The sequence below is a fragment of the Triticum dicoccoides genome, chromosome 5A, assembly GCF_002162155.2.
Source record: "Triticum dicoccoides isolate Atlit2015 ecotype Zavitan chromosome 5A, WEW_v2.0, whole genome shotgun sequence".
Lineage (NCBI taxonomy): Eukaryota > Viridiplantae > Streptophyta > Magnoliopsida > Poales > Poaceae > Triticum > Triticum dicoccoides.
Genome location: NC_041388.1, coordinates 310,529,770 through 310,555,989, shown reverse-complemented (window position 1 = coordinate 310,555,989; position 26,220 = coordinate 310,529,770). Strand labels below are relative to the sequence as shown.

At 44.6% G+C, this 26,220-nt stretch overlaps 1 protein-coding gene across 2 annotated transcripts in view; it reads left to right on the top strand.

The window, feature by feature from the left end:
* The first annotated feature begins 24,476 nt into the window (after positions 1-24,476).
* Positions 24,477-26,220, top strand: part of LOC119301169 (BTB/POZ domain-containing protein At5g47800-like) — a 7,258-nt gene continuing 5,514 nt past the window's right edge. The window contains exons 1-2 of one of the 2 annotated variants that reach the window (XM_037578081.1): positions 24,477-25,070; positions 25,985-26,079. The gene's annotated coding sequence lies outside the window, so the exon portion shown is untranslated. The remainder of the gene's footprint in view (positions 25,071-25,984; positions 26,080-26,220) is intronic. The other variant, XM_037578080.1, reaches the window with a different exon arrangement.

Below are 26,220 nucleotides of genomic sequence, written 5' to 3'. Positions count from 1 at the left end.
GGTCGAGCCTTCCACCCTTTACCAAGTATATAGATGCATTAATTAAATAAGAGATATTGTGATATCCCAACATATCCATGTTCCAAACATGGAACAAACTCCAATCTTCACCTGCAACTAGCAATGCTATAAGAGGGGCTGAGCAACGCGGTAACATAGCCAAACAACGGTTTGCTAGGAAAGGTGGGTTAGAGGCTTGGCTTAGCAATATGGGAGGCATGATATAGCAAGTGCTATGTATCGCAGCATAGCAATAGAGCGAGCAACTAGCAACCAAAGATAGAAGTGATTTCGAGGGTATGGTCATCTTGCCTGCAAAGTTCTCCAAGTTGACGAAAGCTTGATCCTCGTAAGCGTACTCAACGGTTTCCTCGATCACGTACTCATCTCCCGGCTCTACCTAGGGCAAGAACACAAGCAAAGGAAACCACAATCAACCACGGTGCAATGTGCAAGCAACATGATGCAAAACATGGCATGATATGCAGGATGTGATATGCAATGCATATGCGAGCTCCGGAAGGAAAAGATTGAACCAGGCCTCAACTTGGCAAACCAAGTGCGCCGCTGGAAAGATGAGTTGATTTCGGTCAAAATCGATATAAAGATCATCGGAATCGGATGCATGGTTTGCAAATGGCAAGCAAAACAAGGATGGTACAAATTCTGCGATTAACAGCACGATGCCATCTAGAATGCAAAAAGAAACTAAGCTACTTCACTCCAACATAGCAACAAAGCACATGGAAGTGATCTACTCAAGATGCTTTACAAAAGATGAGCACTGAGCTACGGCTCAATCACACAAGAGCAGGTTCAAACGAGCATGGCAAAATGGCAAAAGATATCAGCATCACACACTTTGTGTAAATACTAACATGCCAGGAATTAACATCAGGAAGCAATGTTTAGAGCAAGATAACAACATGCTACAGGATCAGATCATAGCAATACAAGGCATTTCATGAATCTACTCAAAGCATATAACAAAAGTCCCTTACTGACCATAAGCCAAAAAGTATCAGAAGATATGATGGCACCCATGTAAACATAGCAAGTTTCATTAACAGATTCAGACTTAGCAGAAAACTAGACATGGCATAAGCAGAATTATGAAGGCATGTTTGCAAGCTCGATGCACCCAACACAAGGCATTGCATGACAAACTAAGCATACTACCAGCAAGAAGACATGATGAAGAAGCTAAACATGGCAAGAACAATCTCATAGCATGCATGGATCAACTACAACAACCTTGGCAAAATTGATTAACACGTAAACAATCTGCCAGGAACATTTTATAGCAAAAGTAGAGCAAGATTGAGTCATGCTAGGTTACTCCATAAATGCAAACAGGGACATGGACGGATAGAGCACAACCATATCTCAAAATCATCCTTACTGAACATACTCAAAAGAAGCATGGATCACTTTGTAGCAACATGAATACATGGCATAAAAATAACAGCAGGGAAATGACTGTGGAATTCTAAGTCCCTGAAATCAGCAACATCACGAGAGCTACTTTGCATGCTTGTGCTAGTCACCACATTGATCACAAAAATACATGGCATACACCCCTGTAAATATGGCATGGCATAGCCCAAAACACATGTAGAGCTCATGCCCATATGCAGCACACAATAATCATGGCAAAAATGACAAATGCTCATAATCTGATAAGAATCAGGAACTAACATTTTATAGCACTCTTGCAACAGTCATTAGGGCATCAAGATAGACTCAAATAAGCATGGTGCAATGGAATGAAATGAAGAGAACATCATGATGAACATTTAGGACATATCATACACTCAAAACGGAGCAATATGCTAGGAGATATGTCATGCCAAAGAGGGCAACATATTGCAACAGATCTGGGACTTAGCAGTTTTTTTTACCCAGCGAAAATCGAGACAGGGAGTTCCAGGACGGGGGTTGACGAAGCTCCATGGCCTACGGAGGAGAGCCGGGACTCTGGGAGGACTCGGGAAGGCCGGGAATGGGTCGAGGGTGGCCGGATCTGGTGGATCCCGGCCGGATCGGGCGAGTGACGCGACCAGCGATGAGCACCAAGGTCCATGGGTCAGTGGCAGCCATGGCAAAGCTCCTGCGGGAGAGAGCACAGGAGAGGTGAGAGGAGAAGGAGACGGGAAGGGGAAGGAGGAGCAGGGCGCGAGGGGTCAGGCCTGCAGGTCGTGGTCGCCGGCGGGCGGCGCGACGAGGTTCACCGGTGGGAGGCGGTTCTGGATCGGGAGCTCCTCTCTTGATCTGGAGCGCTCGGGCTTGCGGGGACGGAGGGGCACGGCTGACTCGGGCCCGGAGCGGGCCGGATGCGGGCCTGCAGGGCCGTGGCAGCGGGGGCGCGCAGGGAGGTGTGTGGCCGCCTCTGATTGGCGGCGCGTGGCGGTGGACATGTCCGGCGCATCGCGGACGCGTCCGGCGGTGCGAGGAGGAAGATGACTAGGGTTCGTCCACGAGATTTCGGAGGGAGACACATATATGTAGATAGAGGGAGCTAGGAGAGTCCAAATGAGGTGCGGTTTTTGGCCATGCGGTCATGATCGAACGACCGAGAGGATGGAGGGGGTTTGGATGGGTTGTTGGGCCACTTTGGAGGGGTGTTGGGCTGCAACACACACGAGGCCTTTACGGTTCCCCGGTTAACCGTTGGAGTATCAAACGGACTCCAAATGGCACGAAACTTGACAGGCGGTCTACCGGTGGTAAACCAAGGCCGCTTGGAAAATATTGGTACAATCCGAGAATGTTTAACACCCTCACACAAAAAAGAGGCAAAAGGAGGGCGCCGGAGGACATAGGAGTGTCGGATTGCAAAACGGACAACGGGGAAAATGCTCGGATGCATGAGACGAACATGTATGCTAATGCGATGCACATGATGACATGATATGAAATGCATGACACGCAAACAAATGACATGGCAACGACAGCGAATAACTGGAAGACACCTGGCGCAACGGTCTTGGGGCGTCACAACACTCCACAACCACTTGACTCAGCTAGGAGTTATCTCCTTGATGATAGTGTTATTGACAGAGTTCTTTAATCACCGTCACCAAGCTACAAGAGCTTCCTGATGAACTATAATATGCAAGGGATAGATAATACGATTCCTGAGCTCTTCGCAATGCTAAAGGCTGCGGAGGTAGAAATGAAGAAGGAGCATCAAGTGTTGATGGTCAACAAGACCACTAGTTTCAAGAAAAAGGGTAAAGGGAAGAAGGGGAACTTCAAGAAGAATAGCAAGTCAGTTGCTGCTCAAGTGAAGAAACCCAAGTCTGGACCTAAGCCTGAGACTGAGTGCTTCTACTGCAAAGGAACTGCCCCAAGTATTTGGCAGAGAAGAAGGATGTCAAAGTGAAAGGTATATTCGATATACATGTTATTGATGTGTACCTTACTAATGCTCGCAGTAGTGCCTGGGTATTTGATACTGGTTCAGTTGCTAACATTTGCAACTCAAAACAGGGGCTACAAATTAAGCGAAGATTGGGTAAGGACGAGGTGACGATGCGCGTGGGAAATGGTTCCAAAGTCTATGTGATCGCCGTTGGCACGCTACCTCTATATCTACCTTCGGGATTAGTTTTAGACCTAAATAATTGTTATTTGGTGCCAGCGTTGACCATGAACATTATATCTGGATCTTGTTTGATGCGAGACGGTTATTCATTTAAATCAGAGAATAATGGTTGTTCTATTTATATGAGTAATATCTTTTATGGTCATGCACCCTTGATGAGTGGTCTATTTTTACTAAATCTTGATAGTAGTGATACACATGTTCATAATATTGAAGCCAAAAGATGCAGAGTTGGTAATGATAGTGCAACTTATTTGTGGCACTGCCGTTTGGGTCATATTGGTGTAAAGCGCATGAAGAAACTCCATTCTGATGGACTTCTGGAATCACTTGATTATGAATCACTTGGTACTTGCGAACCATGTCTCATGGGCAAGATGACTAAAACTCCGTTCTCTGGAACAATGGAGCGAGCAATAGAGTTATTGGAAATCATACATGCTGATGTATGTGGTCCAATGAACATTGAGGCTCGCGGCGGATATCGTTATTTTCTCACATTCACAGATGATTTGAGCAGATATGGGTATATCTATGTAAGTGCATCTAGTGCCACCCCTAGTTGGTTTTGGAGTATTGACGACAAACCTGGTTGAGGGACTAATGTGTTTGTGAGAATTGCAGGATAACACAGGTAGAAGTCCCTCGTTGATTCATTTTCCTACCAGCGATGACCCCTAAAAATGTATGAAGACATTGAAGTCAAAGGTGGTATGTGAAGACATTCACATTCAAGACTATGACAAGAGAAGACATCGCGTGAAGACTATGGAGCGCGAAGACTTAGTTGTTTTGTCGTTCTTTTTCTTCTTTGTTGAGTCATAGGAACCACCGTACTGTTAAGTGGGGTCCAAGTAAACCAGTCAGAATGACTGAAGTGATGCTTAACCAAAATCCTATGTCTTCGAGCAAAGACAATGAGAGCAAATCTTATCCAGAGCTGGATAAGTCAACTTTGCTTGTAGCTCAAGTAAACTTGCCGTGTGTGTTTGAAATCTGACCGTTGGAATACGTGTCAGTTCCTTAGTGACCCAGGGTCATTTCGGACAAATCAGGTCGGGGTTGCCTAGTGGCTATAAATAGCCCACCCCCTACACCATAAATTGGTTGGCTGCTCAGAGTTAGTGTACGTGCTTTTGTCATTTGAGAGCAACCCACCTCGAAGCCTTTGAGAGAGAATTCCTTGTGAGGACAAAGCCCTAAACACCCAGAGCCAAAGAGTGTTAGGCATCACTGAAGTCTTCCTGTCTGTGTGATCTGAAGACTTATTACACTTGAGGACTGTGAATCCTCCAGCCGGTTAGGCGTCGCATTCTGAGCATCTAAGAGTCATTCTGGATCGCCGGTGAACGAAGTCTGTGAAGGTTTGTAAGTCTACCTTGAAGACTTACCAGAGTGATTGGGCAAGGACTAGGTGTCCTTATCTCAAAGGGAATAAGGTGAAGACGCGGTCTTCTGAGTTGAATCTCAGCCTCCCTAACCAGACATACAGTTGTCACAGCAACTGGAACTGGTCCAACAAATCATTGTCTTCAACGAGCCACTGGTTCTATCCTTCCCATCTCTTTATTTGCAGATTGGTCCTTGTGAAGTCATTGCCTGTTTGCATTATATATTTGTCCTCACTGTGTGACTACTTGTTCTAATTGGCTTCATACTATCTTCCATCCTGATCTATACTGCCTAGCTGCTATTAGTCTTTGTGCTTTCATTTCATTGAATACTTGACTATGGCTTGCTTAGTGTAGTCTACCTTCCGCAGCATGGTAATAGGTTATTTCTATCGTTTGTTTTCGAAACTTCCATATTTTGAAGACTTTCATAAAAATCACTTATTCACCCCCCTCTAGTCGATCACTAGCACTTTCAATTGGTATCAGAGCAAGGTACTCCCTTGTTCTGTGTGATTCGGTTTAACCACCTGGAGTTTTAGCTATGTCGACTGCAGGGATAATCAAAGTCTCCGTTGCGTGCGCAGTCTTCGATGGAACTGAATATCCCTACTGGAAGAATAAGATGTGCATGCATCTGGAAGCCATTGATGTTGACCTCTGGTATGTCGTCAAGAATGGCGTCCCCAAGGCTGGTGAAGGTGTCATCGCTGCTGATGTCAAGAAGTTCGTTCAACTGGATTCCACTGCCAAGAACATCATCTGTGGTCATCAGACCAAAGGACAGTATGGCCGTGTGAGTGCTCTAGAAACATCCAAGCTAGTCTAGGACTGGCTCTCCAAGGTGAACGAAGGCGTCTCAACCCAGAGAGATCAAAGAATCAGTGTCCTTCGCAACCTCTTCAACCGCTTCAAGAGAAACGACAATGAGAATGTTCAGCTCACGTTTGATCGACTCACTGACATCACAAATGAGCTTCAAGCCCTCGGCACTACTGAGATCACCAAGCATGAAGTCGTCAAGACACTCCTGAGATCACTTGACAGCTTGTTTAACACCCTAGCCCTGATGATTCAAGAACGCCCTGACTTCAAGACACTCGATCCGTCTGACATACTTGAAAGGCTCAACACACATGAGTCTCAGCTTTCTGAGAAAAGAGACATCTACGGTCCCAACTATGGGCGAACTCATGCTTTGAAGGCAAAAGTTGTTTCCTCATCTGAAGAAGAATCTGATTGCAGTTCTGATGATCCTGAAGACATTGGAAAGGAGCTTGCTATGCTTGTGAAGAAGTTCCAGAAATTCAGCAAGAAGAAAGGCTTCAGTAAGTCCTCACGATCCAGCTCAAGGAATGATGAAGCTTCTGCTCATGACTACAAGAAGAGGACATGCCATAAGTGCAAGAAACTTGGTCACTACATCTCTGAGTGTCCGCAGTGGGACAATGAGAACAAGAATAAGATGAAGAGCAAGGAATATGATTCTGACGACAAGAAGAAGAAGAAATACTCAAAGTCTTCTTCCAAGTCTTCATCAAAGTCTTCATCACACAATAAGAGCTCACCTGGCAAGGCTCGTGCGTTTGTTGGCAAGGAAATGGATTCAGAGGAGGAGTCTGCTTCTGAGGAGGCGGAGGTGGAGTCTGAGGAGGAGTCCGATTCTGGCGTTGCAAGTCTGGCTACAGCCTATGTTGCCAAGTCCATCTTCAACATTGAAGACAATGACATCATCACCGATGCCGATGCTAATGACCAGGACAACTCCGCTCCCACCTACTGCTTCATGGCACACGGTGCCAAGGTAAACTCATGCACTACTCACTATCAAACATCCAGTGAAGATGACTCTGATTGTGGTTCCAAACCCAGCTACAAAACACTTGCTAAAATTGCAACTGAACAACAGAAAGCTATGGAACATATTCAAAAACTGTTAGACAAAAGCGATGACCTGTTAGACGCTGAAATGACTCAATCTCAGTCCTTAATTGAAGACATAAAAATCTTCATGTTAAGTATGAGGAACTTGAAAGTCATCATGAAACGCTCTCAACAACTCATGAAAAGCTTTCCTATGATTATCTTCAAAGGAAGCATGATCTTGAGAAATTGAGAGCGGCTCATGAAGATCTTCAAAAGGAAAACAAGTCGCTTCGCGCCAAACAGATCAGTTCCGCTCAGGAAGGATTTGAACCACCATGTCTTAAATGCATTGAGCGTGACAACGCTACTTCTGTTGTTGGATGTTCTACTGCTGCTACTGTTGCAATATCTTCAACTGTTGATGTGGTAACTAACCGCTCTGCTGAGGATGCCACTGCTATTGCTGATGAAAATGCTAGGTTGAAGACATTGCTTGAAACAGGGATGTACAAAAGTCTCAAAGGGCATCAGACACTATGCGATGTCCTCAAAAGGCAGATCCTGAACCAAAACCCTAGGAAAGAGGGTGTTGGGTTCGAAAGGAAAATGAATGTTGATGGCTCTTACTGGAAACCTGAGCAGTATCGCAAAACCACATGGGTTGCTGCAAAGGAACCTTCAGTGGATCCATCCACCCTATCTGGCTTCACTTGTGCTAATCCCATTGTTATTGATGAATCCCTTGATGCAAACTATAAACTGTTTAAGAATCAGAATGGTGAAGTGTTTGCCAGGTATATTGGTACTAACTGCAGGAATGGGCCACCTATGAAGAAAGTTTGGGTGCCGAAAAAGTGTTTGGAAAATCTTCCTGTGTATGTCGTCATGACACCACAAGTGAAGAAGAAAAACCCTAGACCACGGGCTTCATATGGTCCAAAGGCTTCATACAGACAGAGGACTCACCTGAGTCGCACTATGCTTGTTGAATCCCTTAGTTTGAACTTAATGTCTGTCTCAATGCTTTGCGATTTAAACATGATTGTGATGTTTGGAAAATATCATTGCCTTGTTCTAATGGAATCTGATAAGTCTCTAGTCTTTGAACAGTATCGGAAAGATGATTTGTACATGGTAGATTTCTCAGTAGGACCACAGCTTGCCGTATGTCTTCTTGCAAAAGCTTTAGAATGCTGGCTCTGGCATCGGAGGCTAGGGCATGCTGGCATGAGGAACTTGCACACTCTTGCAAAGAAGAAGCATATCATCGGCATCGAGGGCGTCAAGTTCGAGAAGGATCACTTATGCGATGCCTGTGAAGCTGGAAAGATGATGAGGGCCAAGCATCCCTCGAAGACAATCATGACAACGACTCAACCCTTCGAACTGCTACACATGGACCTCTTCGGTTCCACTCACTACTCAGCTCTTACTACTACTGCTTGTCTCTATGACTTCATCATTGTTGATGATTATTCAAGATATACATGGGTGCATATAATCCTCTACAAGACTGAAGTGCAGGATGTCTTCAGACGCTTCGCCAATCGAGCCATGAACAACTATGGCGTCAAGATCAAGCACATCAGAAGTGATAATGGCACTGAATTCAAGAACACCGGCCTTGACACTTATCTTGATACTTTGGACATCACTCATGAGTTCTCAGCTCCGTACACACAGCAGCAGAATGGCATCGTGGAACGCAAGAACAGAACACTCATTGAGATGGCCCGGACGATGCTCGATGAATACAATACTCCAAGAAAGTTCTGGCCTGAAGCCATTGATACTTCATGCCATATCATCAACCGTGTTTATCTTCACAAGCTTCTGAACAAGACATCCTATGAGATCCTCAATGGTAAGAAGCCAAATGTTAGTTACTTCAGAGTATTTGGTGCAAGGTGCTGGATCAAGGATCCACATCACACTTCAAAATTTGCACCGAAAGCACATGAAGGTTTTATGCTTGGATACGGAAAGGATTCGCACTCCTACAGAGTCTTCAACCTCTTTCACTATAAAGTGGTTGAAACTGTGGATGTGCGGTTCGATGAGACTAACGGCTCACAAAGAGAGCACCTGCCAAATGTGCTAGATGAAGTTCCATCCAGTGAATCCATCAAGCTTATGGGAACTGGAGAAATCATACCGTCTGAAGCACAGCCCGAAGAGGAAGTCATCATCTCTGCACCTGATCAACCTGAAGACAATGCTCAGCCTAAAGACAATCCTTCTAACGATGACAATGATCAGCAAGAGCAAAATCTTCGTCCTGTTCATCCTCGTGTTGCAAATGAAGTACAGATTGAGAAAATAATTGATAGCATCAATGTACCTGGTCCACTCACTCGTTCAAGGTCAACACAACTAGCAAATTTCTGTGGGCACTTCGCATTCGTCTCAATATCTGAACCCAAGAAAGTTGATGAAGCCTTCATGGAACCTGAATGGATTCAAGCTATGCAAGAAGAGCTTCAACAATTTGAGCTGAATAATGTATGGGAACTGGTCAAGTGTCCTAATCCTCGTAAGCACAACATCATAGGCACTAAATGGATATATCGCAACAAGCAAGATGAGCATGGTCAAGTTGTCAGAAACAAAGCTCGTCTCGTTGCTCAAGGATACACTCAAGTTGAAGGAATTGACTTCGATGAAACATTTGCTCCTGCGGCTAGGCTTGAAGCTATACGCATACTGTTGGCCTATGCAAATCATCATAACATTCTTCTGTATCAAATGGATGTGAAGAGTGCTTTTCTCAATGGCAAGATTGAAGAAGAAGTGTATGTTGCACAACCGCCTGGCTTTGAAGGTCCAAAACATCCTGACATGGTGTATAAGCTCAACAAGGCACTGTATGGCCTCAAACAAGCCCCTCGTGCTTGGTATGACACACTCAAGGACTTCATGAAGAGCAAAGGCTTCAAACCTGGTTCCCTAGATCCCACGCTCTTCACGAAGACATATGATGGTGAACTGTTTGTGTGCCAAATATATGTGGATGACATTATCTTCGGCTGCACTAACAGAAATACAGTGATGAGTTTGGATACATGATGCAAGAGCAATATCAGATGTCCATGATGGGTGAGTTGAAGTTCTTCCTTGGTCTTCAAATACGACAGCAACGCACCGGCATCTTCATATCTCAAGAGAAATACCTCAAAGATTGCCTGAAGAAGTTTGGAATGCAAGACTGCAAAGGTTACACGACGCCAATGCCAGCTAAACACCATCTGGGTCCCGACGACAATGGTAAAGAGTTCGATCAAAAGGTATACTGCTCCATGATTGGTTCTTTGCTTTATTTATGTGCATCTAGGCCAGATATCATGCTTAGTGTTTGCATGTGTGCCCGATTCCAAGCGGCACCAAAGGAATCGCATCACTTAGCTGTGAAGCGAATTCTTCGATATTTGGCTCACACCCCAACACTAGGATTATGGTATCCAAAGGGCTTAGAGTTTGATCTAGTTGGATTTTCGAATGCTGATTATGCTGGTGACAAGGTGGATCGCAAGTCTACATCAGGCACATGTCACTTTCTGGGACGATCACTTGTATGTTGGTCTTCAAAGAAGCAGAATTGTGTATCTCTCTCCACTGCTGAATCTGAATACATTGCTACTGGATCTTGCTGCGCTCAGCTTCTATGGATGAAGCAAACACTCAAAGACTATGGCATTCATCTGAAGCAAGTGCCACTCTACTGCGACAACGAAAGTGCCATCAAGATTGCTAACAACCTAGTTCAGCACTCGAAGACAAAGCACATTGAAATTCATCATCACTTTATCAGAGATCATGTCATGAAGGAGGATATTGATATCATACACGTCAACACTGAAGAGCAACTGGCAGATATCTTCACAAAGCCCTTGGATGAGAAAAGGTTTTGCAAGTTACGGTGTGAGCTAAATATCTTGGAATCCTCAAATGTCTTGTGATCAGGCACACATCCTAACACTTATGCATGTTGATGACTTAGATGTGCAACACACGAAGTAAAGTATATCTTCAATCAATGAAGACTTACATTCTGAGAGTGAATACATTAACGTGGAATTTGACTTCGGAGCACCATGATAATTGTGCGCCGTGTCTGGGTCTAATACTTTGTATATGATGGGTAACGCCACCACCAAATTCTTCCTTTAGAAGTGTTTTTCTCATGGCGTTACATTTGCAAGTCTTCGCATTTTGTTTGTCTTCAATGTTAACATGGCCTCATGTTTATCTTCAATGTACTGATTTGGTTTCTGTCCTCTACATCATTCACTTATAGCTATGTCTTCACGTTGAATCTTTTGAACTAAGTGAATGTGATCAGACCCTAACCTTTCTATGCTCCCGTCTCAAGTCTATCTATCCAAGTCATATGCATTCTATTGAAACTGTCGAATGTCTTCGCTGGGTCCTTGTCAGCAGGAGATACAGCGACAAACATTAAATCCGTTTTTAAATGCTCAATCCTTTTGCCTGAAACCCGGAGAAGCAGGAACGACCACCCGACAATCCAGGCGTGCGTGGGAACGTGGAACAACCTCCAATGTGTTGCATGATTGCCACATGTCCTTTAGATGTGAACCACCATGGGCACCTGCGTAATAACGTTGTGCCGTCCCTGTCTCTGTAAATACACGCCTCACCCTAGTAATTATCTCTTCTTCCACTCTGGCACAAACCCTAGCGCCACCACTAGCCCTCGACGACGCCGGCGACAAAGCGCTTAGCTGTCGCGACCTCACCGACGCCGTCCTCACACCAGCCGCGAACATCATCTTCTCCGCCGTTGCCGTAGGTGTCGCCAAGTTAGGGCACGGAAGATCGAACTACTCGGCCTCCTCTCCCACTCCGTCTAGAAGTTCCTTGTGTGGTAAATAAAACCACTTTTACAGTCTTTTTGATCCGAAAGATTCATCCTTTTCAACCACAAGTGGTTTCTGTTCCCACAAGTTGGATCTATCTCATTCTGCATCTCATAGCATGCCTAGTATGTTCACTTATGCTTCACAAAGTAGTTAGATTCCTCACTTGTACTTATTCGTGGATTCTTACAAATCTGGAACCAACTCTCTACACATGAGTGAATGTCTTCGCACTATGAGGTCAATGTCTTCTAAACTGATTTATCTTCAAAATCTTCTGAGAATGCATATGACCTCTTCCCCTTCCCTCGCACCTCTAATGCTGTCACAGGTACATGTCCGTGGGAGAATCCCCTGGTTCTCATAGTTTGCATTCATTTGCTGAGTTCTTACAGCATCATATAAATTCTCCTGAAGCCAGTTCTTGTCTGACCAGTAGATGGAAAACTTTGACAGTGTTGAAGCCTTTTAGTCTAAACTTCATGGCAACAGAAAAATCAGTCAGGAAGGGCGGCAGACAGCGCCGTCGAAACACTGCTAAGGACCTGCCACCGGATCTCTATGAGCTATACAAGTCAAATCCAGAAGAGACCTATGGAGAACACAAGAACCGAATCCAATGGATTCGAAGACATTGGGCAGAGGAATGGTTCAAGTACAGATTCGTCACCGATGAATATGCTGAGAAGAGTGCCATCAAGGGCCCCTGGGGAGATATAATATACAAAGGTCTTGAGCCCATGTCAAAGTCCGAAACTATTGCTCATGGCTTCTACCCCTGCATGATTCGTGGACCTCAGCCTGCAAATGCCGACCCATCCTCTCTGTTATGGTGTCGTGAAGATAATCTCTTCAAGCCCAACTTTCAGTTTGCAAAGAACTCAGCAAAGGAAAACAAGAAGTCCTTGGGATTAGACTTCGACTCAGGCCCCTCTGCGCTACGTGCCAACTGCACACGAGAAGCTGAACCCAATCTTGTTGGGCCCTTCTACAACTTAGAAGGTCTCATCACTCACATAAAGGCTCAAGGGGCAGACGTGGATCAACCTGCAGACGACACTGATTCTGACGAAGCGCCTGCACCACCGAAGCCTGTGAAGCAAATGAAACCCAAGGCTTCAAAGCCCTCTTCAGTACCAAAGGCTTCAAAGCCCTCATATACACCAAAGGTCTCACGGGCGAAGCCTCTAGCCACTGCACCTCCTGAAGCCAGTGTGCAGTCTAAAGATCTCTCACGCATCTCCAAGTCCGCCAAGTTGAAAAAGCCCATGCAACCCACTCGTCAAGCACTGACCCATGCTGCTGTTTTAAGAAACGAGAATGACGCTATTGATCTGTCCAGTGACGACGATCTTGGCGATGACGCTCTTGAGCAGTTGATCAAGAGCAAGCAAGAGGTGGAAATCTTCAATGATCTTCCTCTGTTTGATGTGGAAATCTTAAACAAGTTTATTGATGAGTGGTTTGACAGCCCAGATGTCAGCTTTGATGATCTTCAGCTTCCAATTGGCCTCAGTGTCTCCTTCCACGGAGCCATTGCTCCTGAGCTGGCTCTAGCTCAGAAAATTATTGAGATGAAGCATAAGATCGATTATGAAAAGGCTCAGTTCAAGAAGCACATGGCCAAGATCGATGTTGAAGACATTCAAAACTTCAAGGTCATGATGCATGAGCTCAAGGAGGCATTCCACAAGAAATGAGAAGAAGCAAAAGGTTCTCGTGAGCGCATGAAGAATCTTGCTGCCAAATGTGTTCAAGGCTACAATGAAGCTGAAAAGCGCAAGGCTTTGGGGCGACCAGGCATCGACCCCAGAATGGCTGCCAAGAAAAAGAAGAAGCCAGTTGTGCCTGAACCAGAAGCATCAAGGCAGGAAGAACCTCGCATTGTCTTCCCAGCCAGTATGACAGGCTCGAAGCCTAAGGTCCCCACAATGGCTTCAGAATTCAAGAAAACTAGAGCAGCTGAAGCCGAAGCTAGAAAGCGCAAGACCAAAGCCACCACTGATGATGCTCCCCCAACCAAGAAAAGGAAAACAAAGAAGAGAGACCGGGCTGCTCCCACAGAGCCCCTTGTTGTCGAGCCAATCTCAGTGGCTCGTCCTGCGTCCGAACATCGAGAGCGCCAGTTGATAGTTCATGAGCCTGCTTCCACAGAGGCTCCTGAAGCTGAAGACAATCCAGCTGTTGACCCCACCGCAGCTGAAGACATTGGTCCTCACGACAATGTTGAAGATGATGAAGTCCTTCCTCAGATCGAGCACAACTTGGTATCATCGCCTGTGCTCACGCACAGCGAGCTCATTAGCATTGGTCGTCCTCTGACGCCAACTGCTCAGGATGCATCGTGGGCTAATCACCCACAACAACAAGACACCCCAAGTACTCCCCAACCACAAGTCACCTCACCAGTGCAAGATGACGATGACTTTGTGGCCCAGCCAACTCCATCTCCACAGGCATCGCCAGTGTTATGCAGGCTTCGCAAAGGACCAAGGCCCCAAGTTAATCTTCCGAGCATTCCAGAAGGAGAAGTGCACCACCGATCTGTTGCATGCCAAGTGTTCCCAGAAGCCACTCCAATTGTGAACATCTCTGAGTCTGAAGCCAAAATGGCTGAAGATATTCCGGCTGCATCAGCCGATGATAAAGAAGAACCAAGAGTTGAAGAAGAACGAGTTGCAACTTCCCCAGTCCACCAATATGCTGCTCCCGAGGAAAATGTGTCCAACCCTCCAGCCACACAAGTGGAGGTTGAAGCTGACGTCACCACCACCAACAACACTGCTGACGACACTGATGTCGTCATGCCCGAAGCCAATAATGAAGCACCTGAAGCCAATATGGCACCTGAAGCCAATGTGGCCCCTGAAGACAATGTTGCACCAGACGTAATCATTCTTCCTGAAGCTATTGTGCCACTTGCAGCCCATGTCAATGAAAATGCCAATGCTCCTGTACCCCCTCCAAGACCTCGTACTGTTGAGCTGGCATTTGATCGTGGTCAGCCTGTTATGGTCCGATGGCCCATTCTGGTTCCTCCACCTACCGCGGGTCCACAATTTGACTATCATGTCGAGCATAGGCCTCAAGTCCAGAAGCCCAAGCCAAGACTTCCAAGATTCCCAGGCACTGCAACCTCACCTGGGGTCTTCAATGTGAATGGCTTCGTGGCACATAACACCTTCTTCAACAGCGCCAAGAACCCTTACTCCAAACCTCGCATTTCATCGGGTTGGTTCTGGAGCTATCAGCAGCGCAGCTACTATTCATGCGTCTTATACAATCAAGGGCGCATATTTCCACATATGTGTCTCGACACTGAAGCTATAGCTGGCCTGCCCTGTCTAGAAGAAGCGTTGGATTGCTTCAGAGACGCTGGACTACTGCAATTTGTCACAGACAAGGAACACTGGAATGAAGAGCTTCTATTACAGTTTTATGCAACTCTTCACATTTGAGGCTACAACATGGATCCAAAGACTTGGGTCCTTGAGTGGATGACATGCAATGTCCATCATGAAGCCAAAGCTCTTGATATCATTGAGCTCACAGCCCTGCCCACTCCTGGTAAATAATATGAACCAGGTTGTCAACAACACCAGAATGCTTTGGAGAGCATTTTTCAGAAGCCAGAACCCAACATGAGCCAAATGTTGAGTATGATGAAGCCTTTGCCTCACGACGCTGAATACCCATCTGAATTCTTTGTTGAAGACCTAGAGTATCTGCCTCGCACCATTTACCATATCATCAGAAAAACTCTATGGCCTGTCAAAGGACATTCATCTGCAGCGAAGCTTGAAGGAGCAATGAAGACTTTGGTTTTCTATATCTTCAATGGCATCAGCTTCAATGCTCAAGACTTCTTCATCAGACAGTTGGCTGCATCTGGCTCCGACATTTTTGGTCTGAAGTTCTATTCTCCATGGGTAATGCGTCTTATCAAGCTTCACTCTGCCTTCAACTATCAGCCGTTTGCGCGCAATCATCTTGTATTCTTGCCAGAGGTTGATCTGTCTGTTGAAGCTATTTACCCAGAGCCTGCTAAGGATCCGATTTATCTTCACAATGCTGATCGTCAAAGCTTCACCCAGCCCATTGAAGGAGTTCAGGCAGTCTCTCGTGTTTATCCCTTGGCTGGTAACACACGTGCCCCTCGCGCTCAAACTGACGCCACTGAAAGCACCATTGCCCAAAGGCCTCGGAAGCGATCTCATGTTCTCAATGACCGAGAGCTTCTCGTCACGCTACATCAGAAACAGGATAAGCATCATAACTGGCTTAAGCGTCAGATGCAAAGCCTCTTGGTGGACGTCAATCGCATTCGCAATCTTGCCACCAAGAATGCCTTTGTTACACATGAAACCTGTCGGAGGTCTTGGAAGAGTTTGACATTGCTTAGTGCTGAAGCTCATCTGCAAGATGATGGCTTCACAGAAAGATTCAAGTTTGACTCAACTCCTCCAAGGAATGCTCACTTACATCGGACTCCCTCACTTGAAGACTCTGACTATTCGTCCTCAGCTGCGACAGTGAATGCCAGAGTCATCGATGACCAAGATGATGCCACTTCACCTCCTCCAACTTCAGCGCGTGTCGACACTGCACTGAGTTCTTCTACACCACCGAACATCAACGACGACCCTGCTGCTTTGCCTGCACCTCATGAGAACGAGTAGGCGCTCTATGTCTTCAAACCTTTTTGGTCCTTACTGACAAAAGGGGGAGAAGCATATGAGTTGATAGTCTTCAAGCGGGTCCATATGGGTGGTTGCTTTACTAGTTGCTATACATTTGCCAAGTGCTTACAACTCTCGCTTTTGATACATTTGGTTCATTTCTAAGTTGTAACACTTAAACTTGATGGTCGTCTGCTACCTTTTTCGACACTATGTGATGCGATGATAAATTCCGCATGTGCGACAATAAATTCTGCACGAAGTCATTTTGCAGACGTCCATTTTTCATTATGCATGTCATTATCTTCATTATATCATTACATGCATGATGAACTATCTTCATAAGTAGAAGAGGATCTCCGCAAGTACAACCTGCCATGTGCATTTGCATTCAAAAGAAAAATACTTATATGCACATCTTCAGGGGGAGCCTTCCTGCTACTTACGAAGACAATACTTAAATCCTTTACAATTTCACATGCCTTTATCCCCATTGAAAACTCCAACCAGTTTGTCATCAATCACCAAAAAGGGGGAGATTGTAAGTGCATCTAGTGCCACCCCTAGTTGGTTTTGGAGTATTGACGACAAACCTGGTTGAGGGACTAATGTGTTTGTGAGAATTGCAGGATAACACAGGTAGAAGTCCCTCATTGATTCGCTTTCCTACCAGAGATGACCCCTAAAAATGTATGAAGACATTGAAGTCAAACGTGGTATGTGAAGACATTCACATTCAAGACTATGACAAGAGAAGACATCGCATGAAGACTATGGAGCGCGAAGACTTAGTTGTTTCTTCGTTCTTTTTCTTCTTTGTTGAGTCATAGGAACCACCGTACTGTTAAGTGGGGTCCAAGTAAACCAGTCAGAATGACTGAAGTGATGCTTAACCAAAATCCTATGTCTTCAAGCGAAGACAATGAGAGCAAATCTTATCCAGAGTTGGATAAGTCATCTTTGCTTGTAGCTCAAGTAAAGTTGTCGTGTGTGTTTGAAATCTGACCGTTGGAACACGTGTCAGTTCCTTAGTGACCCAGGGTCATTTTGGAAAAATCAGGTTGGGTTGCCTAGTGGCTATAAATAGCCCACCCCCTACACCATAAATTGGTTGGCTGCTCAGAGTTAGTGTACGGCTTTTGTCGTTTGAGAGCAACCCACCTCGAAGCCTTTGAGAGAGAATTCCGTGCGAGGAAAAAGCCCTAAACACCCAAAGCCAAAGAGTGTTAGGCATCACTGAAGTCTTCCTGTCTGTGTGATCTGAAGACTTATTACACTTGAGGACTGTGAATCCTCCAGCCGGTTAGGCGTCGCGTTCTGAGCATCCAAGAGTCATTGTGGATCACCGGTGAACGAAGTCTGTGAAGGTTTGGAAGTCTACCTTGAAGACTTACCAGAGTGATTGGGCAAGGACTAGGTGTCCTTAGCTCAAGGGGAATAAGGTGAAGACGCGGTCTTCTGAGTTGAATCTCAGCCTCCCTAACCAGACGTACAGTTGTCACAGCAACTGGAACTGGTCCAACAAATCATTGTCTTCAACGAGCCACTGGTTCTATCCTTCCCATATCTTTATTTGCAGATTGGTCCTTGTGAAGTCATTGCCTGTTTGCATTATCTATTTGTCCTCACTGTGTGACTGCTTGTTCTGATTGGCTTCATACTATCTTCCATCCTGATCTATACTGCCTAGCTGCTATTAGTCTTTGTGCTTTCATTTTATTGAATACTTGACTATGGCTCGGTTAGTGTAGTCTACCTTTCGCTGCATGGTAATAGGTTATTTCTATCGTTTGTTTTCGAAACTTCCATGTTTTGAAGACTTTCATAAAAATCGCCTATTCACCCCCCCCCCCTCTAGTCGATCACTAGCACTTTCAATCTACTTAATGAAACATAAGTCTGAAACATTTGAAAAGTTCAAAGAATTTCAGAGTGAAGTGAAAAATCATCGTAATAAGAAAATAAAGTTTCTACGATCTGATTGTGGAGGAGAATATTTGAGTTACGAGTTTGGTCTTCATTTGAAACAAAGCGGAATAGTTTGGCAACTCACGCCACCTGGAATACCACAACGTAATGGTGTGTCTGAACATCATAACCGCACTTTATTAGATATGGTGCAATCTATGATGTCTCTCACTGATTTATCGCGTTTTGGGGTTATGCTTTAGAGACGGTTGCATTCACGTTAAATAGGGCACCATCAAAATCCGTTGAGACGACACCATATGAACTGTGGTTTGGCAAGAAACCCAAGTTGTCATTTCTTAAGTTTGGGGCTGCGATGCTTATGTGAAAAAGCTTCAACCTGATAAGCTCGAATCCAAATCAGAGAAATGTGTCTTCATAGGATACCTAAAGGAGACTATTGGGTACACCTTCTATCACAGATCTGAAGGCAAGTTATTCGTTGCTAAGAATGGATACTTTCTAGAGAAGGAGTTTCTCTCGAAAGAAGTGAGTGGGAGGAAAGTAGAACTTGACGAGGTAATTGTACCTTCTCCCTTATTGGAAAATAGTTCATCATTGAAATCAGTTCTAGTGATTCCTACACCAGTAAGTGAGGAAGATAATGATGATGATCATGAAACTTCTGGTCAAGTTACTACCGAACCTTGTCGGTCAACCAGAGTAAGATCCGCACCAGAGTGGTACAGTAATCCTGCTCTGGAAGTCATGTTACCTGACCATGACAAACCTACGAACTATGAGGAAGCAATGATGAGCCCAGATTCCACAAAATGTCTTGAGGCCATGAAATCTGAGATGGGATCCATGTATGAGGACAAAGTATGGACTTTGGTTGACTTGCCCGATGATCGGCAAGCCATAGAGAATAAATGGATCTTCAAGAAGAAGACTGACGTTGACGGTAATGTTACTATCTACAAAGCTCGACTTGTCGCAAAAGGTTTTAGACAAGTTCAAGGAGTTGAATACGATGAGACCTTCTCACCCGTAGCGATGCTTAAGTCTGTCTGAATCATGTTAGCAATTGCCGCATTTTATGATTATGAAATTTGGCAAATGGATGTCAAAATTGCATTCCTTAATGGATATCTTAAAGAAGAGTTGTATATGATGCAAACAGAAGGTTTTGTCGATCCAAAAGGTGCTAACAAAGTGTGCAAGCTCCAGTGATCCATTTATGGACTGGTAAAAGCCTCTCGGAGTTGGAATATACGCTTTGATAGTGTGATCAAAGCATATGGTTTTATACAGACTTTTGGAGAAGCCTGTATTTACAAGAAAGTGAGTGGGAGCTCTGTAGCATTTCTGATATTATATGTAGATGACATATTGCTGATCGGAAATGATACTGAATTTCTGAATAGCATAAAAGGATACTTGAATAAGAATTTTTCAATGAAAGACCTCAGTGAAGCTACTTATATATTGGGCATCAAGATCTATAGAGATAGATCAAGATGCTTAATTGGACTTTCACAAAGCACATACCTTGATAAAGTTTTGAAGAAGTTCAAAATGGATCAAGCAAAGAAAGGGTTCTTGCCTGTGTTACAAGGTGTGAAGTTGAGTCAGACTCAATGCCCGACCACTGCAGAAGATAGAGAGAAAATGAAAGTCATTCCCTATGCTTCAGCCAAGGTTCTATCATGTATGCAATGCTGTGTACCAGACCTGATGTGTGCCTTGATATTAGTTTAGCAGAGAGGTACCAAAGTAATCCAGGAGTGGATCACTGGACAACGGTCAAGAACATCCTGAAATACCTGAAAATGACTAAGTATATGTTTCTCATTTATGGAGGTGACAAAGAGCTCATCGTAAACTGTTACGTCGATGCAAGCTTTGACACTGATCCGGATGACTCTAAGTCACGAACCGGATACGTATTTTTGTTAAATGGTGGAGCTGTCAGTTGGTGCAGTTCCAAGCAGAGCGTCGTGGCGGGATCTATGTGTGAAGCGGAGTACAAAGCTGCTTCGGAAGCACCAAATGAAGGAGTCTGGATGAAGGAGTTCATATCCGATCTAGGTGTCATACCTAGTGCATCGGGTCCAATGAAAATCATTTGTGACAATACTGGCGCAATTGCCTTGGCTAAGGAATCCAGATTTCACAAGAGAACCAAGCACATCAAGAGACGCTTCAATTCCATCCGCGATCAAGTCAAGGAGGGAGACATAGAGATTTGCAAGATACATACGAAGCTGAATGTTGCAGACCCGTTGACTAAGCCTCTCTCACGAGCAAAACATGATTAGCACCAAGACTCCATGGGTGTTAGAATCATTACAATGTAATCCGGATTATTGACTCTAGTGCAAGTGGGAGACTGAAGGAAATATGCCCTAGAGGCAATAATAAAGTTGTTATTTATATTTCCTTATATCATGATAAATGTTCATTATTCATACTAGAATTGTATTAACCAGAAACTTAATACATGTGTGAATACATAGACAAACAGAGTGTCACTAGTATGCCTCTACTTGACTAGCTCGTTGAATCAATGATGGTTATGTTTCCTGACCATAGACAAGAGTTTTCACTTGATTAACGGGATCACATCATTAGAGAATGATGTGATTGACTTGACCCATCCATTAGCTTAGCACGATGATCGTTTAGCTTATTGCTATTGCTTTCTCCATAACTTATACATGTTCCTATGACTATGAGATCATGCAACTCCCGAATACCGGAGGAACACTTAGTGTGCTATCAAACGTCACAACTTAACTGGGTGACTATAAAGATGCTCTACAGGTGTCTCCGATGGTGTTTGTTGAGTTGGCATAGATCGAGATTATGATTTGTCATTCCGAGTATCGGAGGGGTATCTCTGGGCCCTCTCGGTAATGCACATCACTATAAGCCTTGCAAGTAATGTAACTAATGAGTTAGTTGCGGGATGGTGCATTACGGAACGAGTAAAGAGACTTGCCGGTAACGAGATTGAACTTGGTATTGAGATACCGACGATGGAATCTCGGGCAAGTAACATACCGATGACAAAGGGAACACTGTATGTTGTTGTGCGGTTTGACCAATAAAGATCTTCGTAGAATATGTAGGAACCAATATGATCATCTAGGTTCCGCTATTGGTTATTGACCGGAGATGAATCTCGGTCATGTCTACATAGTTCTCGAACCCGTAGGGTCCGCACGCTTAACATTCGGTGACGATCAGTATTATGAGTTTATGTGTTTTATGTACCGAAGGTAGTTCAGAGTCCCGGATTTGATCACGGGCATGACGAGGAGTCTCGAAATGGTCGAGACATAAAGATCGATATATTGGAAGCCTATGTTTGGACATCGGAACGGTTCCAGATGAGTTCGGGCATTTTCCGGAGTATGGAGGTTACCGGAACCCCCCAAGGAGTATACGGGCCTTATTGGGCCTTAGTGGAATAGAGGAGGGGAAGGGAAAAGGTGGGAGGCGCACCCCCCTAGCCCAATCCGAATTGGGTGCCCCCCTTTCCTTCCTTCTCTCATCCCCTTCCTTCTCTCCTACTCCTACTACTTGGAAGGGGGGAATCCTACTCCTAGCGGGAGGAGGACCCCTCTAGGGCGCACCATAGAGGGCCGACCCTCCCCCCTCCTCCACTCCTTTATATACAGGGGAGGGGGCACCCCATAGACACACAACTTGATCATTGTCTTAACCGTGTGCGGTGCCCCCCTCCACCATAATCCACCTCGGTCATATCGTAGCGGTGTTTAGGCGAAGCCCTGTTCTGGTAGCATCATCATCACCGTCATCACGCCGTCGTGCTGACGAAACTCTCACTCGACACTCAGCTGGATCTAGAGTTCGTGGGACGTCACCGAGTTGAACGTGTGCAGATCACGGAGGTGCCGTACCTTCGGTCTTAGAATCGGTCGGATCGTGAAGACGTTCGACTACATCAACCGCGTTGTCATAACGTTTCCGCTTACGGTCTACGAGGGTACGTGGACAACACTCTCCCCTCTCGTTGCTATGCATCACCTAGATAGATCTTGCGTGTGCGTAGGATTTTTTTTTGAAATTATTGCGTTCCCCAACAGTAGATATAGTTGGAATTCCCTCGTACGAATGTTGTTATATGTCAATTGCCCAATAGTAATTTCTTTACCATGCCATTACTTGCTTTCGATAGAGAAGTCACTAACGAACCTATGGCCCACGGGTCCATTCTACATTCCTACCTTATTTACAATTACTATTTTATCGTTTGTCATATCACTATCTATCACTATTTGCTTTTAACCTTGCAACTAGAAAGACAAGGGGATTGAAAACCCCCTTGCAAAGTTGGGTGCAAGCATTTATTTTGTCTGTGTAGGTGATGTTTATCTTGTTAGCTTGTAGACTCTTACTGGTTCGATTAAATCTTGGTTCTTAACCAAGGGAATTATTTTCTGTTGCTATGCTACATCACCCTTTCTCTTGGGGAAACCAAACAACTCATACGGGAGTAGCAGAGGGGGAAAACTAACGTGAGACAGAAGGAAAGAAAACCAGTGTGAAGGGGTGGTGATGGGAGGTGAGGCAAAACTAAACCGGTGAGGTGAAAATAAACCATGGATACCGGCCTACCAACTTTCCCTTTCGGAGTAGAGATGAAACAGGAAAAAAGGAAACCAAAAAAAACATAGAAATAAAATAAAATGAGTGCACGCGTTAAATGGGCTGGCCAACTTTGATTATAATTGATGTTTTGTTAAGATTTGATTTGATTTGGGTACGATTAGTGGATGCAAGCAAAAGTTTGGATTTAGTTGACATTTTCTTAACATTTGATTTGAATTAGTTAATGCATGAGTTGTTTCTGGAATGTGTCGATTTGATTGAGCTAATGCATGCATCAAATGGGTTGGCCCAAATTGGTTGTGCTTGAGCAAAGGCCATATGTAAGACGCTCGCGAGCACAATATAGGGTTGGTGGGAGGTGAGGCGACCCTATCAGCTCCCACTTTAGGATTAGTGATACTTAGTCTTAAATCTAAACATGAAGATCATGAGTTATTTGTTGTTATTTTTAAAAATAGTCGTATTTGCTGGACATGGAGTATTTGATCCCGAGCTCATATGCTCCCGCATGAACAGTAAAATCAAAAAAATAGTAAAAGATTCAAAAAAACCTGAATTTTTTCTGATGAACATTGATAATTTTTTAACCGCGTGCAAAATTTCGGGTTGAAACGACATCCGTGGAGGTCTGGGCAAAAAAAAACGATGGTCCAAAAAGACTATTGTTGGAAGCATTTTAGAGCATCGATTTTGTTATTATTATTTTTCCATACCTCCACGAATGTCATTTCGACCTGAAATTTTGCACACGGTTAGAACATTCATCGATGTTCATCACAGAAAAAATTCAGATTTTTTTGAATTTTTTTACTTTTTTATTTTATTGTTCATGCGGCAGCGTATGAGCTCGGGATCAAAAGAGCACTTGTATTTGCTATTTTAGTTGGTTGAAATAATTCATGATTTGGAGGAAGTCAAAACGGGTTATTTGCAATTCGTCCAAATAATCTTAGGTTCTCACTATTTTCCCCCAAAACGTTGCATGCAAGTCTTCACAACTCAGCAGTATCATTCTCTCTTTTTTACGAATTTGATCAGATCTATTATAAAAATTCATCGGAAGTACAAAGCATCTCAAACATAACAAAAGTTGTATCAAGATTCCAAAACCATTAAACGACCATTACTGCGGTCAGAACGAGCCGCCGATGCGCCGCTCCTCTGCCGGAATCTTTACTACTCAGCAGTATCATTGTGCTACAAATCATGAGTATTAATGTCGTGATTTTTTTAGCGGGTACTTAATGTTGTTGTGATCAACTAGTAATATTTCCTTTTCCCGCAAAAAAAAAACTAGTAATATTTCCTTATTATTAAATTCTTAGATCCCAGAGGGGCAGAGCAATATCAGCCGTTAGATCATGTAGAGTCGACGCCGTTTGGGTTTTAGGAAATAAAAGCTGGAGCTGTAGAAAGGATTCGCCGCACTATCACGAGATCCACAAGGAGTGGAGAGATGCTATATAGTAGTAACACTCGTAGGAACAAATTAACTGTGTGTTGCCGTGTTAGCCATTCGTTGAGAGACCAACAACAACGCCTCGATCAAGATCAACTCGGGTTTCCCCCCGGCCGGGGCTGGGCTGATGCTGCTGCTTTTTGGGCCTATTGGGATCGGGGGCGACGTCGATCGAACCTAGTGATGGCAATAATACACCGGCTATCGATCCTCCGATCCGCCGAGTTGTGGGGTCAACAAGATCCTGGACCCTCTCCCTCCCTCCCTCCTTCCCTCTCCCCTTTTCTATTCCTCTCTCTTGATCTTGATTGAATTCACCTCTCACTCAATAAGTAGAGAATCTTCAGCGTCGGATATCTCTTGATTGTCAGCATCCTCCTCCTCTTCTCCCTTCATATAACTCCCTCGACCCACTGCACTCATCTCATACTGCAACAATCCCCAACAATTCTCTCCCTCTCTCTCCTTCCTCTCTCAACGCGGACGGAGAGAGACAGACTCCAAGGAGGAGGTCGAGGAGGAAGAAGAAGAAGAAGAAGAAGACTCCAACGCCTCCCCTGCAGCTAGCGTCTGGGACAAAATTTCTGGATCTTCGAGGAACTGGACGGCGCATGCAACCGCCGCTCCTAAATCCTAATTAAGGTGCTCTTCTTTCTCTCTCCCTACACTAGCTGCAACTTGCATGCACACGAGTTTCAATTTGCATTACCAAAGAGGCCTTAGTCCCTACGGAGAGGCAATGAAATCAAAACCTCGAGATCGTTGCGACTGCGCCCATTCCTGTCCTTGGCAACAGCAAAAATATTTCTCAACCAAGAAAAACTCAAGTCCCTGAGTTCTTCTCTTGCCAAATGGTGTTTTTCCTTAACAATTTTCAAGTCTTTATTATAGCCATTAATTTTATAGATATATAAATGAAAAGGAAATCCTCCATGGAGTGCCCCATACAGGAAAAAGTGCGTGCAATGATGCATGCTTGCCGTCCACATGTAGTAACTGCCTTGTCTCCATTTCTTTTTCAGTTTCCACCTCATCTTTATTATGAGAAAGAAACGGGGGATGCATTCTGCGTTTTTCTTCTTCCATTTCCATTTTCCAGTTCATACATTGAATACTGCTTGTACTGCCTAATTTCGCCAGGGCAGACACCAGCTGCAGAAACATTAAGCCCATGTGTTGCATGGTCCTTGGCTTCCATCATGCAACCAACGACCCCTCTCCTTCCTCCATTGAATCTGTACATTTCGTCCTAGCTGCACTTGACGTTTCAGTCCACTAGTTAATCAGTGAGTTCATTCGGAATTACACGAAAAAGACTGGCCCGTTGAAAGGCGTCCCCGTCTGGAAAAAAAATGGAACTACTGTTCATTTATATATCTGTTTGATAAAAGAAAACTCCAGCTTTTAATTGTAGGTGCTCAATCAAACTCCATATATCCATGTAGTTAGGTAGTGAGTAGTGACCATATGGCAAAGGCTGCAGCACTTGCACACCCTGAGGCCTGCATACATAAATGGACAGTGAGATGATGCCAAGTTGCCAACATCTTGTGCAGAAAAGGGAGGACAGCAAAAGGAGAGGAGGAGGAAGAGCAAGTCATGCATACATGCATGATGGGGCCTTAGGCTTGTGGTTGTGGTGGTGCCTGAGGTACTTACTATTCCATCTGAAACCAGCACAGAGCATTGGTGCCATACATAGATCACCACTGTTTGTTCTCCTGCCTTTTCCATGCCACACTGACCTCTCTCTCTCTCTCTCTCTCTCTCTCTCTCTCTCTCTCTCTCTCTC